This window comes from Neodiprion virginianus, chromosome 2, assembly GCF_021901495.1.
Source record: "Neodiprion virginianus isolate iyNeoVirg1 chromosome 2, iyNeoVirg1.1, whole genome shotgun sequence".
Classification (NCBI taxonomy): Eukaryota; Metazoa; Arthropoda; class Insecta; order Hymenoptera; family Diprionidae; genus Neodiprion; species Neodiprion virginianus.
In genome coordinates, this window is record NC_060878.1 from 486,034 (window position 1) to 503,161 (window position 17,128).

The following is a 17,128-nucleotide window of genomic DNA, read 5'->3' on the forward strand; positions in this document are numbered from 1 at the left end:
ATATCAGCCACTCGCGAAAGATATTCAATTCTTATTCAGGGAACGTGGAGTATATCGGGTAATTGAGGATATCGACTGGGGAAAAAGAGTGAAAAAGAAGCAGAGAAGCCCCGGCGCGAGCCGCTGCTGCGCCTAGCAAGGAAATCGACATCTTTCTTCGCAATCGATTTTAAACTCACTCAATTCGAGTTGGGCTTCGTAAAACGCGGGCATGCCAAGAGCTGGGAATGATTCTGTTGGAAATTCGTTGTTCGAAAACAGAAGAGAATTAAGAAAATTAAGAAAAATAATACGGGTTACGTCCGGCACGGTAGATGAATCGTAGCTGAGGTTCTAGTTGAAGATTACTTGTTGTTGGAAACATGTCTTTTCAAAACCGGCATTCGGTTAGCCGAGTGCGTAGAAGACAGACTCTAGATTAAAGAGGGTGAAGAACGTCGAGGATCTCGCTGAATAAATTCGGGGACTCGTTTCTTGCAAATTTCTTGCAGCCCGAATCGAGGACCAAGCCATCGCCGGCTGCTCCTTCCTCCGGGTTATCGATCAAAGTGGCTAGGCGGTGGTTTAAAATTTATGCAGAAGCCTGTGCAAACGGCTTAAGCCTTTGACGAACAAGTTTTCCAGATTGATCACTTTGAGGCGCGTGTCTAATCCCTCTGGAAGCTTCCCGCACCCCAAGGCACGAGCAATTGTGGACTCTTAAAGGGACGAACGGTGCTCACCTTACCCAAATACCAGAGCCGCGGAGCCCGTGTTTTCCCGCTAAATAATTCAAAACGCGGATCCCGCGCGACTACGTCGTCGTCCCCGTTGTTAAGGGGCACGCGGCTCTTCAGGAATCAGGTGCAGGACGCTGGAATCGTTCCGGCGATGTACGGCTAACGAGTTTACGAGATGCGTAATGGTCATCAATGGCGTTCAATCATTCCACCCAACCCCCGACGTCCGGGTTTCCATGGTTACTGGAACCGAGCCGATGCTCCTGCTCCCGCCGGGTGGACCAACGGTGGTTAATCGTTACTGATTGTCGATTACCCATTACTGCTTCCCCCTACCCCCCTTAACCCGTTCGACCCCCACCATGGACTTCGCGGGCAGACCGCGTATAATCACAAGTTGATACCATCCGACGCGGCTACGGTACTCGCCCGGGGACCGGAAGAACGTTATGTGCCAGGGGGGGTGGAAAAACGGGGGTTAAAGTCTGATTAACTGCCGCTTCCGCACGGCCTCGATGCTCCTGCGCTCCGCGTCCTGTCGAATACCTTTGCTGGTCCCTCCGATCGACTGCAATGCGCTTTATCTGCACTTCGCACCCTCGGTTGGTTGCGTGGATACCCGATGCCAGTGGGAAAAGAAACGGGTCAGTGGAACCGCGTGATAAGTTTGTGTCCATTCACGTTGATGTCCTAAAGGACCTCGCGGAATCCTTATGGAAATTGGCTCCCGGTCGAATTGGCTGGATTTTCAGTATGCTATAGTACATATCGTCTCGGTCAAAAATTCTCATCGACATAAGTCCCAAGAATCAGTAGTTTCCGACATACAGGCTTCGGAAGCGGGGTGTATGGATTTCTTGATACCTATGGATTACGGGATCTTTACGAATTACAAAGCTTTAAGGGGGACTTGAAATCAAATTTATCGATCAAAAACTGCACAGCCGATTCGCAGAGACTCCGCAGACGCGTGAAAAACAGGCTAAGTCGATTATTGCAAGAGTCGGAGGGTTTCGTTCTTCACGTGAAATCCGACGCTGCACCTTCTTCCGGTAAGCCAACAAGTTCGTGGATGGAAGCAATGCTTTAGTGGAATTAATCACAGCTTCCTGCCTATCTTCTAGAATCAACCGTGCAGTTTTTTGACTGATTTGTTTGATTTCAAGTCCCCTTGAAGCTTTGTAATTCAAGAAAATCACAAAATCCATAGATGTCAAAAAATCTGGACACCTTCTTCCGAAGCATGTATCTCGGAAGCTACTGATTTTTGGGATTTTGTCCACGAGAACTTTTGATCAGGAGGATATGTGCTATAACATACTGAAATTCAGCCAATTCGACCGGGAGCCAATATCCATAAGGATTCTGCAAGGTCCTTTATTGCGAATTTCTGTACGACGTCCGCGAAAGTCCGATTCCTGTGTATTCGAATATTAGTAATTAGCTATTGACCCAGTTTGAATATGCGAACACTGTAAGTCTTCATTGTATATAAGTGTAACTGATTGTTCCGTTTCACCGTGAGTTTTCTTCTCGTGTAACCTCCGACGCGCGTCATCTCAATAAAATTTTCATTCGCGGGCAGGTATGCACTGTATACCTATGTGTACACCCAGGCGGATGAAGGCGTAGGGGTGAGGATGGCTATGGAGAAAATTTCATCAAGCTGCAGGAACTATGGGAACCCGTAAAACTCACAATTCTCTGATATATAAGTATACATATACGGCGTGCAAGTGTCTCTCACGTCAGCTTATGAAACTTTCCTCCTTTCAGACTGTAATACCGCGCCTGCGCTTTTCTTATTGCACCTACATCCCGTTGAAATCTGAACGCTTATTGGTACGTAATCGGATACTCTCTGTACCTACAGCGCGTATACGTTTCACCAGCTTTTAAGCCTATTTCTCACACACACACACACACACACACTTGCATTCATCAGAGAGAAAATTTCCTGCATCTGGGCGCGCTGCTAATAAAAGCACAAATATGCATCCGTTCATGTTCACAGGTACGCATGTGATCATATCCTCTACACGTATGCACATTAAAGTGCTTCTTAAAAAGTAATTTTGTTTAATTTTGACCTTTTCACGCCTGAAATTGTGCAGATTTTTATTCCATCTCTAACCCGTGCCCGTAAGAAAGTGGATTTCCCTATTTAAACCGTTCAGGGACACATTTAATCTGCCTCATGGGTTTCGATAAAATTTGGTATACGGGTATTTCTTGGGTCGCTGACTGCGGATCTAAACTCGAAATTTGAAAATTAAAATTGGCGGATCCAATGTGGCGGACTATAATCCAAAAACTCACAGTACTCACGGACTGTTGAGGTTATTGATTACGAATGTGAACTCAAAATTACAAAATTGAAAATGGTGGATTCAATATGGTGGACCAAAATCCCAAAAGTCATTTGCTGTTGCCATATTGGATCCACCATTTTGAATTTTGTAATTTCAAGTTCAGATTCGTGGTCAGCGATCACGAAAATCTCCAGGCAACGAGTTTTATCGAAATGGAATGAGTTTTTGGATAACGATTCGCCGTATTAGATCCGCCTTCAATTTAATGTGCCCCTGATTTCTGAATTATTTGGAACCGATTTGGGGGGTGAGTCGGTCAAAATTCAAAAATGACCTTATTAAGGACCACCCTAGTGTACGTACATATACTACACATTCGACAGACACGGGCGTCGAAATTTTGCGCCGCGTATACAGATAGCAGCCGGAGAGCCGACGGGGTATGTTCAAAGCAATTTTCGTAATTAGATGCCTCGGCGAAGCCGAAGTGAGGTGAATGGGTCGAACGGGAAATTGGTCAGCGTCGGGTGATTGACGATTGTTGCAAGCGGTGGCTTCGAGGAAAGTGCGTCTCAACCTTAATTCCCGCGTCACCTTCGCGCGGGTGGCTGATTATCCTTCGAGGTGAAAGCGTCCGCGGGATAAAGAAGACAAGGATAAAAGTAATTTACAGGTGTGGGAAGAATCGGACGGATATATTGTGATAATCTGTTCGCCTCAGCCATTTTCCGGTTAATACAGAGTCTCTCGATTCGCGTTTCATTCCGCGATCTCCTTTTTATCCACTCTACGCTTTCAATTCCTCGGTATAATTTTCACCCTCATACGCGTGTGGCTGGGTTCGGTTGTCGGTTGTGCTTTGATGGATCCGGAGCCGCGGTGGGACGTCGGGGCGACGATGCGGCCCGGAACGAGGATAGAAGCCTGCGGGGCACGAGGATGATACAATAAATCCCGAGAGACAGGTTGATGGATGATGGCTCCGCGTCGATTCCACCCCCGAAACCCCACCGCCCGCCCCATTCCCGCCCCGCCGTCGGCGTCGCTAGGCGTCGCTAGGCGTCCCGCCACGCAAGCGACATCGATAAAGGATAATGTAATACTCGGGCCTCGAACCTTTACTGGCCCACCGACACCCGATTCCTCCGATAAGACCGGGATAACTGATCCCCGCCGTCGGCACCGTTTCGGGTTTCCAATCCTAGTCGCACCCTTCGCGAAAAACGAGAAAACAAAAAAAAAAAATAAAAAAATAAAATAAATAAATAAAAAAGTATATACGTATAATGTATATGTGTGTACATATATTGTATTCCCTGAGGTGAAGAGTAGATGAGAGAAGAGATGCGGGTGAGATAATTTTTACATTATACAGATACCTGTGTTATACGCCTACAAAGGATCTTTTTATATCGAAATAATAATAAAATTCGTCGTCCAGGACTTAGGGGGATAAAAATAACGAGATTTCGCGACTATCTTCGGTCATTTTTTTTTTTTATTATTTCCTCGTTTTTAAATTAAAGTGGTCTTTGTCGGATATCTTTTCATCCAGCAATGTCGATCGCCTGAGTTCTCCACAGGTGCTCGATATCCGCAGGAAACGATGTGAATTTGAATTTCTATCGAACCATCTCGATATATAGATCTTGCGGAATGGATGGTAAAAAAAGAATAAGAATTCTTTTTTTCAAACGCGCATCGAAATTACGACAGAGCATCTCAAATAGATCGTCTCAGCCAAATATGAGCTCGTAATATTTATACCTAGAGGTACATATTTCATTTTTTCCATTTTTCATTATAACAAGCAAAAAAATCGAAAAATTTTGTAATTTTTTTTCTCTCGTAAACCGCTTGACTTATAAACTATCTAAATACAGATTCTCGTAGGAAATTTGACGTTATATAATAAGTACTTGCATCAAATTTTTCTAACGCTAACCGATCGAGAGATATTCGCCTGTAACATTGCGTCATTTTGAATATCTCTTAATCGGTTAGAGTTAGGAAAATTCTATTTAAGTACTTTTTCATAGAGCCTGAAATTGTCTACAAGAACCTGCATATAGATATATAGTTTAGAAGTCGAGCCATCTACGAGAAGAAAAATGCAAAAATTTTTTTTTTCTGCAAGTTATTTAAACGGAAAATGGAAGAACTAATTAATATAGGCATTACTGAATATCAATATTCGGAGCTCAAATTTGGCTGATACGATCTGTTTGAGAGGCTCTACCAAAATTTGATGCGTGTTTGAAAAAAAAAAGAAACAAGAAATTAAACAATTTATTTTCGCAACACCCCAAGCAACACACAATCCGTTGAAGTAAAAATCTTCAGATCACGTCATAGGATGAGGTTAATTCCCTTTCTCCTAATTCCCGTAACTCGACCGTTCGAGCACGAAGCGTAACAAAGCTATCTGAGGCCATTATAAATAATCTCGAGCAATCAGGGAAGAATCTCGGGGTGTTTGGACCCGAGTTCACGCTGTAAAAGAAACCGCAACGCGTCGCATCAGCTCCGATGCATATCTTTATAATTACATAAAAGCCACTCCAGCGGACCACGTGCCATGGGCAGAGGGGTACTCGGGCACCTTGGCACACACAGCCTATCTTAAGAACGGTATCTTCCCGGTCGTATACGTAGGTATGGAGGTACGGGTCGTCGAGGTGTTATCTGAACGATGGGCCGAGATAAATCAAGGCTGCAGGACGACAGCTTCCGCGTTCCGAGATGGGGGTCCAAGGTCGCGAGATTGTGCTTTGGAAAAGTGCCGCTCAAGATGGCCGCAGTAAAGGCCCGCCTGGTCCAACCCTAAAACGTCCTCTTTGCCCGTTGATTATCTCGAGATCCCCGGATCTTTCTTTCCTCAATTCGGATCACCACCCACCTTGAGATCTTTCTCTTCCTTTGGATCTTTTTTTTCTTAAAGAGTGAATTTTTTCGACGAATCGTTGACGTCTTTTTACCTACTTCGATGTGTTTTTTTACAAAACCAAGAAAGAATGAATGAATGTCAATTTCAGTCGACCGTCTGGCTCTCTCGTTTCGTACCTTTGGGGCTTCTCTGGTCTTTTGGTGAGCCGCGAAACCCTCAACGGCGCTATTCACTCATCTTTACAAAATTTACATTAAAAGAAACCCCATTTTCATCAACTGAATAGCGCGCTGCTCGTTTTTCAGTGATTATCAAAAGTTCGTCATCGGTTCGGTGCTTGTAAATGTAATCAAAGAGAATTAGAATAAAAGATGGGGAATATTGAAATACGCTCACAAATCTGATAATATCGCAGGGTCTTTTCTCCTTGGGGGAAAAATTGTTATATCAAATTTCCGACAAACAGCCAAACGGTGCACAATCTTACCCACGAGGTGAACGACGTTCAAAGACTAACGATGCCTACTGAGCTGAAAACTATCGATGCATCGATTATTCGAGTCCCAAAAAATAATCGAACATGACTCGATTGATTTTTCCTGCAAAATAGGACAATGATAATAAGTAATACTTTATTCACATAAATCGATATTGCATTGCCTCGTTCGTGGAGGTAAAAAAATAAAAACCGATCGTGAGAAAAAATAATCGATTATACTCGATTGATCGGGAAAAAATGATTGATAATTTTTGGTCATTCTTATCAAAGACGATTACAAAATCGACAAGTACGATGATTATTCGTTCCTGTAGCGGTTATGGAGGAGGATTCGAGTCCTTTTGATCCTGGTGAGTCACCTGCCGGCACGTTCGAAGCCGACCCATGCCATGGGCACATGGAAATCCCGGTGTGCCCATGGTAAATAAAAGCTGGTCACACCTCGTCATATTCAAATAAACAGCTGAGATCCGGAATGAGGGAAACGTGTTCTATTCGTGTAACTAACCAGATACGGGGGAAAAATACGGGGGGATAGATTCAAGTAGAAACGACCCGACTGGTCGGCCACCTCGCAGTAGTAGGACAATACGCTTCGACGCGACAGTCAGAAGCTGCATTCCGTATTTGGTCAGCCAGATTACAAATGGCGCTTCCGTTTCTGCCGGAAATTCCTCAACGAGCTTTCGCCATCGAGCAGTTTATTTGCGTATTTATCTATTTTTTTAAGGAAAAAACATCGAACAGGCAAACCCAGGGAGGGCAACATCAATTACATATAGTCCAATCGTAACACAGGTGACCAAAAAAAAGTTTTCCTTTGAGTTTCTATTGAGATAAATAAATTTCAATTCCGTGCATCGAATAATAAGCAAAACCTCTGTTTGTTACTTGTAAAGTTTTCTCAGATCTTTTGCTTAGAAATGATTGTTCGAATCTTGGTAGAACGCGACTTTGACAACGTTACTGAAACTTTTTTTTAACAGAGATTTATTCGAAACGTAAACATTCATATTCCGTGTGTAAATCCAAGTCTGAGGTATGCGCCGTCTAATTTCGTGTATGTTTTTCTTTATGCTCCAGGATCATAATACCAACGGGAGGCAAATGATGCGGACGACCGGAACGGAGACCCAGAAGTTAAAAAAGCGTCAGTCAGGTAATAGGATTATCGAAGGATCAGGATTCCATCTCCGCGCTGGCAGCAGCGAGGCAGCGGCAAACAAACTTTGTACTCTCGGTAAGTTTTAATGCGCCCGTATAAAACCGTACTAAATCTATTTGCCCGTCCGAGCCCCGATGTTTCGTCGTCTCGCTCAGAAGAAGACGCCTGGCGTCTCTACCTCGTCTTTGAAAATTCTGCGTAAGCCGATAGAGAAGTCGGAAAAAAGTCTAGAACGAAGTAGGAATATTCCGTAGAACTAAGAATATTAATAATAAAAGTAGGCGGAGGTATTGGGAGGGGTGGTGGGGGGGGGGGGGGGGTGGGGGGGGCAAACTGCAGAGTGTAAATCGCAAGGAAAAGCCACCCGCAGGCTGATCGAGTTACGGAAGTGACTGATCACCTCGTCGACGGCGTTAATGGGATGATTAATGTTGACCGTGTCAATTGTAGCGTCGAGGATTCGGGAGCGGACGCAGAGTCCTGTATTATGTAATAAATATGTATTCCCTGGGAGGTACGAAGTACATAAGATGCAGGGTGGTGGCTTACAATTAGTTCGAAGGTTCAAAATTACGTCGATGGTATCGAGTTACGAGGATCTTTAGTATGGGTACTAAGCGCGGCCGGCTGAGCAGAGAAACTAGATTATTTCCTCGTGTAGTCCCAAGTTAGCCGAGGTTCGCTACCCGCTTTGATGCGTAATTATTGCTCGTTGTCTGAAAACGTGCCGAGGTTTGACGAAAGTTGAACTCTGTCACGCTACGCGTTGTTCTCGATAATAATGCTAACGAGCTTTCCGAGTGACAGCTCTTTGCCCCGCGCTTTAATTTTTCCCGAGAAGTTGGTCTACGGATTCCACGTTTTCGGTTCGCGATATGTCGAGGACAAGATATTAGGCAAAACGAAAAGAAAATGTGGTATTAATCACGATCCCTCGAATCGTTATCGCGATTCACCAGCGGATATACGTTTCGAGATTCAGGCGACATCGCGAATTGCATTTCGGTTGATTGAGACGCGAAACGACCCGAAGAAGGAAGGGGAAAAAGTGCGAATACGGCAAAAAGTATTTACTACATTATATGCAGCTGTGCAGCTGGTATATAAGTGCGTAAGTAAGTGTACGTATGTATTTGGGACAAGGAAGGCGGGAGGTTGAAGGTCCCGGCTATCAACGTCATTCCTCGGATAAGATTGATGAGGACGCCTTCCTCGCCCCGAAAAACTACCCCCGGCTAGCTGACGCGCTAAAAACCAACACCCGGTATATAAATGATTATAGGTAGGTAGGGCGGTTGTATTTATCACCGGCAAAGAGGGGCGAGGACCCCGGTATCAACTTACGATGAATTAGAGGAGCTCTCTACACGTTTGAAATAACAAATTCTCCTCTCTCTCTCTCTCTCTCTCTTAATTTCTATATTTAATTAATTTCAAGTCTGCTTTCTGTTTTTCACTTTACCTACTTTTTTGTTTGCTTACGATGCATGTCCTCTATGCAAATGCCCGGTAACAATGTCCAGTATTGCCATTGATAAAGTAAACTGTATCTAACTATACATCTAACTATCTGTCCCTCTATTCTATTTTATTCCATCTATCTATCTGCCCGTCTAACTATCCATCTATGTATCGGTCTATTTATTTATCTATCTATCTATCCGTCTATCTATCTATTTCTCCACTTTTCTCTCTTCTCTCTCTCTCTCTCTTTCTGTGAGAGAAAAAGTGATGTCGGGCCGAAGTTTTTCGACGAAAACAAGACCGTGACGAACGAATCGGCTGATCATTGGACGGCGACGGTGGCACGAGGATCGGACGGGTGTTCAATTCGGGCGAACGAACACGGCGATATCTAACCGTCGCCTCGACGACCAGGGAAAGGCAGGCCTGCCTACCGCACTGCGACAGTTCGATACTCGCGACCCATCCCTGCAGTAAGCGTGTTTACCCAGCCCTTACACCCTCTATGTGGAGACCAAGAAGTACACCGGATTCTGATGGCGGGAAGGAAGTCTATCGATGCGATGCTCGATCACCCTCGACGTTGTAAAACTGTTCGGTCTTCAAGTTTTTAGCGAAAATCCGCCGAGGTATGGATAGAAACGGATTTAATGCCAGACACATGCTCCGGGAAGCAAAGTGCTCCACTTGCTGTAGCGGATTTTCACTCTTCCTAAGCCACTCTCGTGTATACTCCTCTAATTTATACTAAAAGTTTTTATCATCCCTGAAAAGATTCTCAAACAGGTTGGACAAAAAAGGACAAGACGTTGAAGGAGCTCGCAGAATCTTTATGGAAATTGGCTCCAGGTCGAATTGGCTGATTTTCATTATGTTATGGTACATATCTTCCCGGTCAAAAGTTCTCATAGACACAAGTCCCAAAAAGCAACAGTTTCCAAGATACAGGCTTCGGAAGGGGATGTATGGATGTTTTTATATCTATGGATGTCGTGATCTTTAGGAATTACAAAGCTTCAAGGGGGACTTGAAATCAAATATATCGATCAAAAACTGCACAGCTGATTTGCAGAGACTCCGCAGACGCGTGAAAAACAGGACAAGTCGCTTATTGCAAGAGTCGGAGGGTCTCGTTCTTCAAGCGAACTCAGATGCTGCACCTCCTATCGGTAAAGTTCGACCAGCGAGTTCGTGGATGGAATCGATGCGTCGCTGGAATCAATCACAGCTTTCTGCCTATCTTTGAGAATCGACCGTGCAGTTTTTTGAGTGATACTGCATATTGAAAATTCTGCTAATTTGACCAGGAGTAATTTTTTTCCTCGACAAAATCTTATTCATGATTCCAGCTATGGTATATTCGTTTTATTTTTCCTTTAAATTTGAATCCCTGATTAATGGTTTTCGAAAGCGAAGCTTCAGTTATTCATTGGCGCTGAACCCGTTACCTCATTGCCACATAACTTTTCAAGCAGTGCAGCAGAGAACTGCAGAGTGATCGGTGATGCGGCAGCCCCGTTCAAACTTCCCTCCGACAAAGGCGCGGAGATACAAGGTCGAGGAAAATCTAGTTTTGATCGGGGATCAATACCCCGTGGTTGAGTCTCGCGAGGATGCATTATCACGGGGAGTGAAGAGTAACCGACACCGCGGCCAGCCAAGTCACGTATCGCGTCCCTAAAAGTTGGGATGAATCTGTGCGAAAAAGGGGAGAAGGAGGTGGCGTTTTTTCCTGGTTAGGTACCGCAAGACGAGCAGGGTCGAGGAAACCCAACCCGAGTAGCGAAAGGGCGCATCTACGCCTCGCCTGTCCTTCCAGAGTCAACCTCGCCTAATGGATTCTGACGTTGCATCTTCGACGCATCGAGGACGAAATTCCTGGAAAGGGATCGGGCAATCAGAGTTCGGCTTGAGTTACGCATCCCATCGGCTCTGCCACTGCATCTTGGAGGGCCGACTCCGTTAACGTCGGCTCCAGGAACCCAATCTGTCCTGGAACCTTGAGGCATTTGGTCTCCCTTTTACTTCGGCGATCCAATGGAGCAGTTTCATATTTTCCCGTTCTTCCGTCACTTCCGGGATCGTGAGTGCCGGGCGTGGAAGTTTCCGGCGAACTGCACTGCTTGCCGTCAAAAGTATCCGTTGGGTGGACGGAAAATGAGCAGAATGTAAATTCCGAGGGTGTCTGGAGAGCCTCGACTCCGCGCTCCGCGTCTCCGTGCGACTTCGGCAAGTGTACTTTGGATTTGAATTGCTTGCACAGCTAACTTCCGCTGCACCTCAGGGAACGAACGCCGGGTAAAGCTGGAGGAGAAGAGGTTTAAGGATGGGATATTAACCGGTGAAAGAGGAGCCGCGTGCGACGGATGGATCGATAGGAAATTTCGCGATGTTCGGAATGAAGTTGCGGTTCAACGGCACAAATTTACACCAATCATGTATCTAGCCGGCGTCTCATTTTTTTCTCGTGTAATTAATAGACTGGTCTAAAAAATGGAATATTATTTTACTTTTTTTTTTCATCTCAAAGTTACATGTTTCTTAGTTGTGGGAAGAGGAAATAAGATGCGCAGTTTGATTTGAGACCTTAATATTAATATTTCGAGATTCCTGCACGCAGTTTTCCATTTTCCATTTGATTAATATTGGAAACTATATTTAGTTATTTTGGAATTTTGTAGCTCAGTAACGAGGCAATATACACAAATATCCGATAAATATTTCAGTAGGGAATCGAATGCTCTAATAATATTAATCAAATGGAAAATAGAAAATTGCGTTCAAGAACCTCGAAATATTCATATTAAGAGCTGGAATGGAAACGCGTGTCCATTTTTCCTCTTCCTACAACTTTAAAACATGTGACTGTCAAAAAAAAATTTTTTCTTTGGATCAGTCTCGTAATTAAGCTCCAAATTTCCACCCTCGCACCTCCTTATAATTTCTGTTTACCGCGATGCCTAGGAGTATTTCGGATCTGACGACTAAATAAGATGAGAAATGAAGGGTACAAGAGATCCGGGTTTAGTTGAGGAGAGTCGGGGACGTCGAAAGGAAGGGTGGTTCGTTTGCGGAAGATTCACCGGGCAAATGGGGTTCAACCGAAGAGCAGGGATTAAACGAGCGTTTAAGGGGTGTTTATGGTTTGCGGCTAGCCCCTCCACACTTCGGCCCCCTTCGGCTTTGCCTTTCGCCCTGTTCGTCCCGGTAATCCACGTATTCCTCGAAATAGCGCCGCGTATGTTTTCCGAGACGTCTGCGTTATGCATTTTTTTCGCAACAACGATGCTTTTCTCGCGATAATGCAGTTTCTAACCAAAGATGAGAAAAGTTGCGACCATGGTTTATAACCCTTGACAACGACGCTTACCTTCAACCGAAGAGTATAAGTTTACGGGGATTTCACGTCAGTCTATCTCAAGTAAGGAGATACTTGAAGGATATTGGAGAGTCGCGAGTGCAGGTGGCTGTAAAGTTCACGCCTGGAGTGGTTCGCAGAATTCGACGAGTTGTGATTTTGGTAAAGGACGAAAACAAATATTACAAGAGAGAAAAGATATCTGACTCGCATTTTCGTTCCAGTGAATTCGGCGCCTGTGTACCAACCAGGTATTACATTATATGCCCACGAAGTTTCGTATCTCTCGGAAACTTTGGAATATACATATAATGTATTCAAACCATCGAATGTGATTGAATAATTGATTGACGATTCAATTCGAATGATCGCATCGAAAGAGGAGCCTGCAAGTAAATCGGTATGAGAATTTCGACACTAAAGTAATAAGTTGGGCCATCAACTTGTTCATTTCTCTCTTCTCTCGTAATAAAGTACGAAAGGCGAAAGGTAAATTTATAAATTTTTTACAAAGCGGCTTCAGCCTTGGATCCAGCGGTGTATTATCATTGTATACAAAATTGGTGACAGTTGTGGGATAGGTATACGATGTATCCTTTTAAGAACCTCGAGGCGAGATGAGATTAAAGGTGAAGAGGATGAGAGGAAAGGGGGATGGATCACAAGGGTAATTAGGAGCCAGGGATAATTTTGGTATAATTCAGAGGGGGCGAAAGAGACGCGACGACGGCGAATCGTTTACCTGATTGATCTAGAGTGGCGGATAAGTAAGGACTCTTTCCCCTCGGTATGAACGGGCTGCAGGCAAGAAATTCCCGCGTGTGAACACCGTCGTTGCTCGTAACAACGCGATTAACTCGAATGCCTTGGTAAAGTAACGAAGCTACAACCGCTGAGAGACTGCGCCATAGTCATTATGAACGTCTCAGCAATTCCCTCTGGCTGCACCGAAGAGTGGATGGAGATAGAGATAAAGGGAGACAGGGTGAAAGAAACGCGAGAATAAGAAGGAATATCAGGAGTATCTGTACACCCGGAAATTAGTGAATTAAAGAGAACTGAGAGGAATTAGAAAAGTCGAGGTACAGCCGGATGGGAGATATTCATTATTTCACCATTTTTCACGCAACTTTTCTAATTAAAGCTTCTTCCGATCCTCTCGCTTTTTGTCTCCATGCATGGGAGCATGATTTCGAAGAATATTGGATCAACTTATTCACGTAGACGGAATTATAATACATACCTATAACGTTCGAATATGCAAAAGCATTAGTGATCGATCAATCAGCGTCACTTAAGGCATTAGGATCTTTGTACTCTGCGATTACAGGCAAGGATGAAAAATTGAGGGAAGAGATTAATTAAATTTGTAAAAGGACATTAATGGAAAGGAAGGCGAGCAAATGCAAAAAAGAAATTAAATTTCATGAAGCACAATGTATACGTTACGTAAAGCATTTTCAGCAGAAGTGGGACGAAACGTGCAGAACACAAAGCTTAAATACGTTTATTCACTCAATTCCTGAAATACTTTTGATACGGGACTTTTTTGTTCATTTATTAAGCAGCTGATTGGCTTCCGAGCCTTTCATTTATTCCTGCTCATTTTTTTCATAGGCTTGGCGAAATCAAAGCAAAGGAAAAACAATTTCCTCAATAGTATACGAGCCTCGGTAGTTGTATTGCAAAGAGAATTATGAGTACAGAACCCGATACCGAAATTTTACCGACATTGTAGCCGCTTCACAGCTCAGACACAAACCCTTTTTTCGGGTGGAGGTCATCCCCACTATGGTTGACTTTATCGATCATCGGAAAAAAGGGTTTGTGTCTGAGCTGATAAGTGGTTAAAATGTCGGTAATATATCGGTATCCGGATCTTTATCAATTCTCTCGGTTTTACTTTTCTCTCCGACAGCTACCGCCTTTATGCAGCCGCATTGCGCGAAGGGAAATTAAAATGATAAGCTCTATCTCGAGGTGGACGCTTCAAATTTTATCTTGGAAAGATTAATTAAAGCCTCGAGGATTCTCGCACTGCCTCCACACTCGCTGCTACATTGAATGCCATTGTGTGCTTTTCCTATCCTGGGTTTGCGCAGCAGCGTTGCATAGCAAAGAAGGGTTTTGACCCTGTGTGAGTATCTGGTAACGATAATGGGAAGCACCGTCGTTAACGAGATGTTTTCCACCGCTCGTCCTCTTCGCTCTTGTCCTCCTACCCTCTTCAATATGCCGCTTTTCGCCTTGCCTTTCAGACCAGGTGAACGTGTAGATCACGCCGTATTATATGCCTGTGGTGATAAATACGAACGATAAACAATCAGTGGTGAGGGAATTGCTGCGCTGGCAATAGGAATTTTATTTATTATTATTACCATTGTCGTCATTCTTTTGGCCAACAACTGCCGGGTCAAATAATTATTATTTATATCTACCTGTATGCTTGAATCTCGATTTACTTTTCGTGCTATTCACTGCGTCGACGTGCTCTTTTAAACCGCGTGAATTGTGATTGATTTGTTTTATTTCTGCCCACCCTCTCTCACACGTCTCTTTTTTTTCCATGGGGGATGAAAAACACCGCGGGGTAATTCGCGGCGTGGAATTCAGTAAAACCAGCCCAATTTACTCTCCCACACCTCGTTCTCTGGCACCGAAGCCAATCACTCTTGTTTGCCATCATGACAAAAAAAAAAAAAAACTATGTATTATTATATTTATTGAATCTCTCTAAATAACCCTTCTGCGCAGTAACAAATTTATAACAAATAAACAAATGTACGGCTACAAGACGATGAATAAATGGTGAAACCGTGAAACGAAATCATGTAACGCAGAAGCAATTCTTTAAGTCGAAAAGCATGGGGTGTAAAAAAATAACGTCGTGAAAAAATGTTTTGAAACTATTTTAGAGAAGGATTCAAATTTTATAACAAAAGAAGCACACCTAAATTCAAGTTCGACTGTGAATCGATTTCCAACCATGACAATCGATCGAACGATTTTAATCAAGCGGCTTTCATTCAATCTCCGTTGTACGAATTAATCGTGTTGCAAATTAAGTGTTTACGTTAATTCCAAATTTTCCCTCGAGCGGATAATTGGCCTCGGTGTTTCGATTACTCCGGAATTGTATGTTTCCGGGTTGTTTGCGACAACGCAATTGAGCTGGTGCACGCGTAACCCGTGGTCACATGTTTCAGACGCATGTTCGGCTAATCCAACAGGCATTGCGTAACGCGATCTGAGAGAGAAAGCTGGGGCTGGCTTGCGTTTTCTGCCTTCGGCAGCAACCCTTTCCGGATCCGCTCTCCACCCCGCTCGCGTAAACTGCGTTAGGTTCGTACGCACGGTTTTGGCCACGTGCCGCTTTCCATCCAATTCACTCCACTCCACACCGGGCCGAGCCGTACCGCACCCTCGGAAAAGCCGCGGGTCGATAACCAACCCTCTGAGAGTCAGAGGCAGAGGCAGAGGCAGAGAGAGAGAGAGAAAGAGAGAGAGAGAAAGAGAGAGAGAGAGAGAGATTGATTGATTGACATTTATTTATTTATTTACTTAACTAAATGCTACTTGTTACATCGTTTATCCTTATCTCCAATTATTATCCATTCGCTTACATTTATACCCTCCTATTCCCTTAATATATTTTTTTAGCATTATTTCGAAATTGTTTATATTATTTTCCCAATATATCACTATTCGTATCGATTGGCACCTTGGAGGGAGCGAGGACTTTAAGTTTCGATGTCTGGGTGGAAAAAGCAGTGAATGACTTGAGAAAGAGCGGAGAACCGAATATCGTCAATTTACGATGTTTGGATTAAGAGAACTCGGCAGTTCTCGCTAAGCTAGCCAGAAAATACCAAAAACGGAAATTGAAGATTTTTTACGTAACGAAGAGTAGTGTCTCTTATCTCCCAGAAAATCAATAGAGTTAAAAATCTCTCTCTTTCTCTATCTTGGCTCTTTCTATTCGTGAACACAGGCTCTGCATGCCACTTGTTTGAAAAAATCTAGAGTCGGTTAGAACCAAAATAGTATCGGGTCGACATCAATTATTCACAGTAAACACATCACGAATTATATATGCCTTGTACATTCTTTACAAAATTTCCTATCGTATTCAGACTCTCACTAAACACTGGATCATTGAGAAACCCATCGCGCGTATATGTAAATAGTACAATATCTGCCAATTATAAACATTAATTAGTACAATGTGGCGTTCAATTCTATTAAAAACCAGTATGAGCACCTCGCGTAATGTTCATACACAGAGCCATCAAGCTCAATAATCTCATTCGGTAGGTTGTTATAAAATTCAAATCCCGTGTATGTCACGCATCTTTGGGCTCTGCTCTTTCTACAGTAGATACTTTATTGCTAAGTTACTTCTTTGCTTTGTGTTGTACGTGGGTCTTTCGCCAACTACTTATTGCTATTTGTTCATATAAATATCTCGGCGTCATTCTTTTCCTTTATTTTATACACAAAACTGAAAATATTATAAACCATCCTACATGGTATATTAAGAAAACAAAACATCCAACATGTCTTTTACTCTTGTGTATCGGTCACACTTTAATATTGCACGCACTGCTCTATTTAGCTTTTCCCGTTTCTTTTTTTTTTTTTTTAAGAATGTTCATCAAGTACCTTCTTATTAACATTTAACAAAAGAATATTACAATACTCAAAATTCGGTGCTACTATACTTT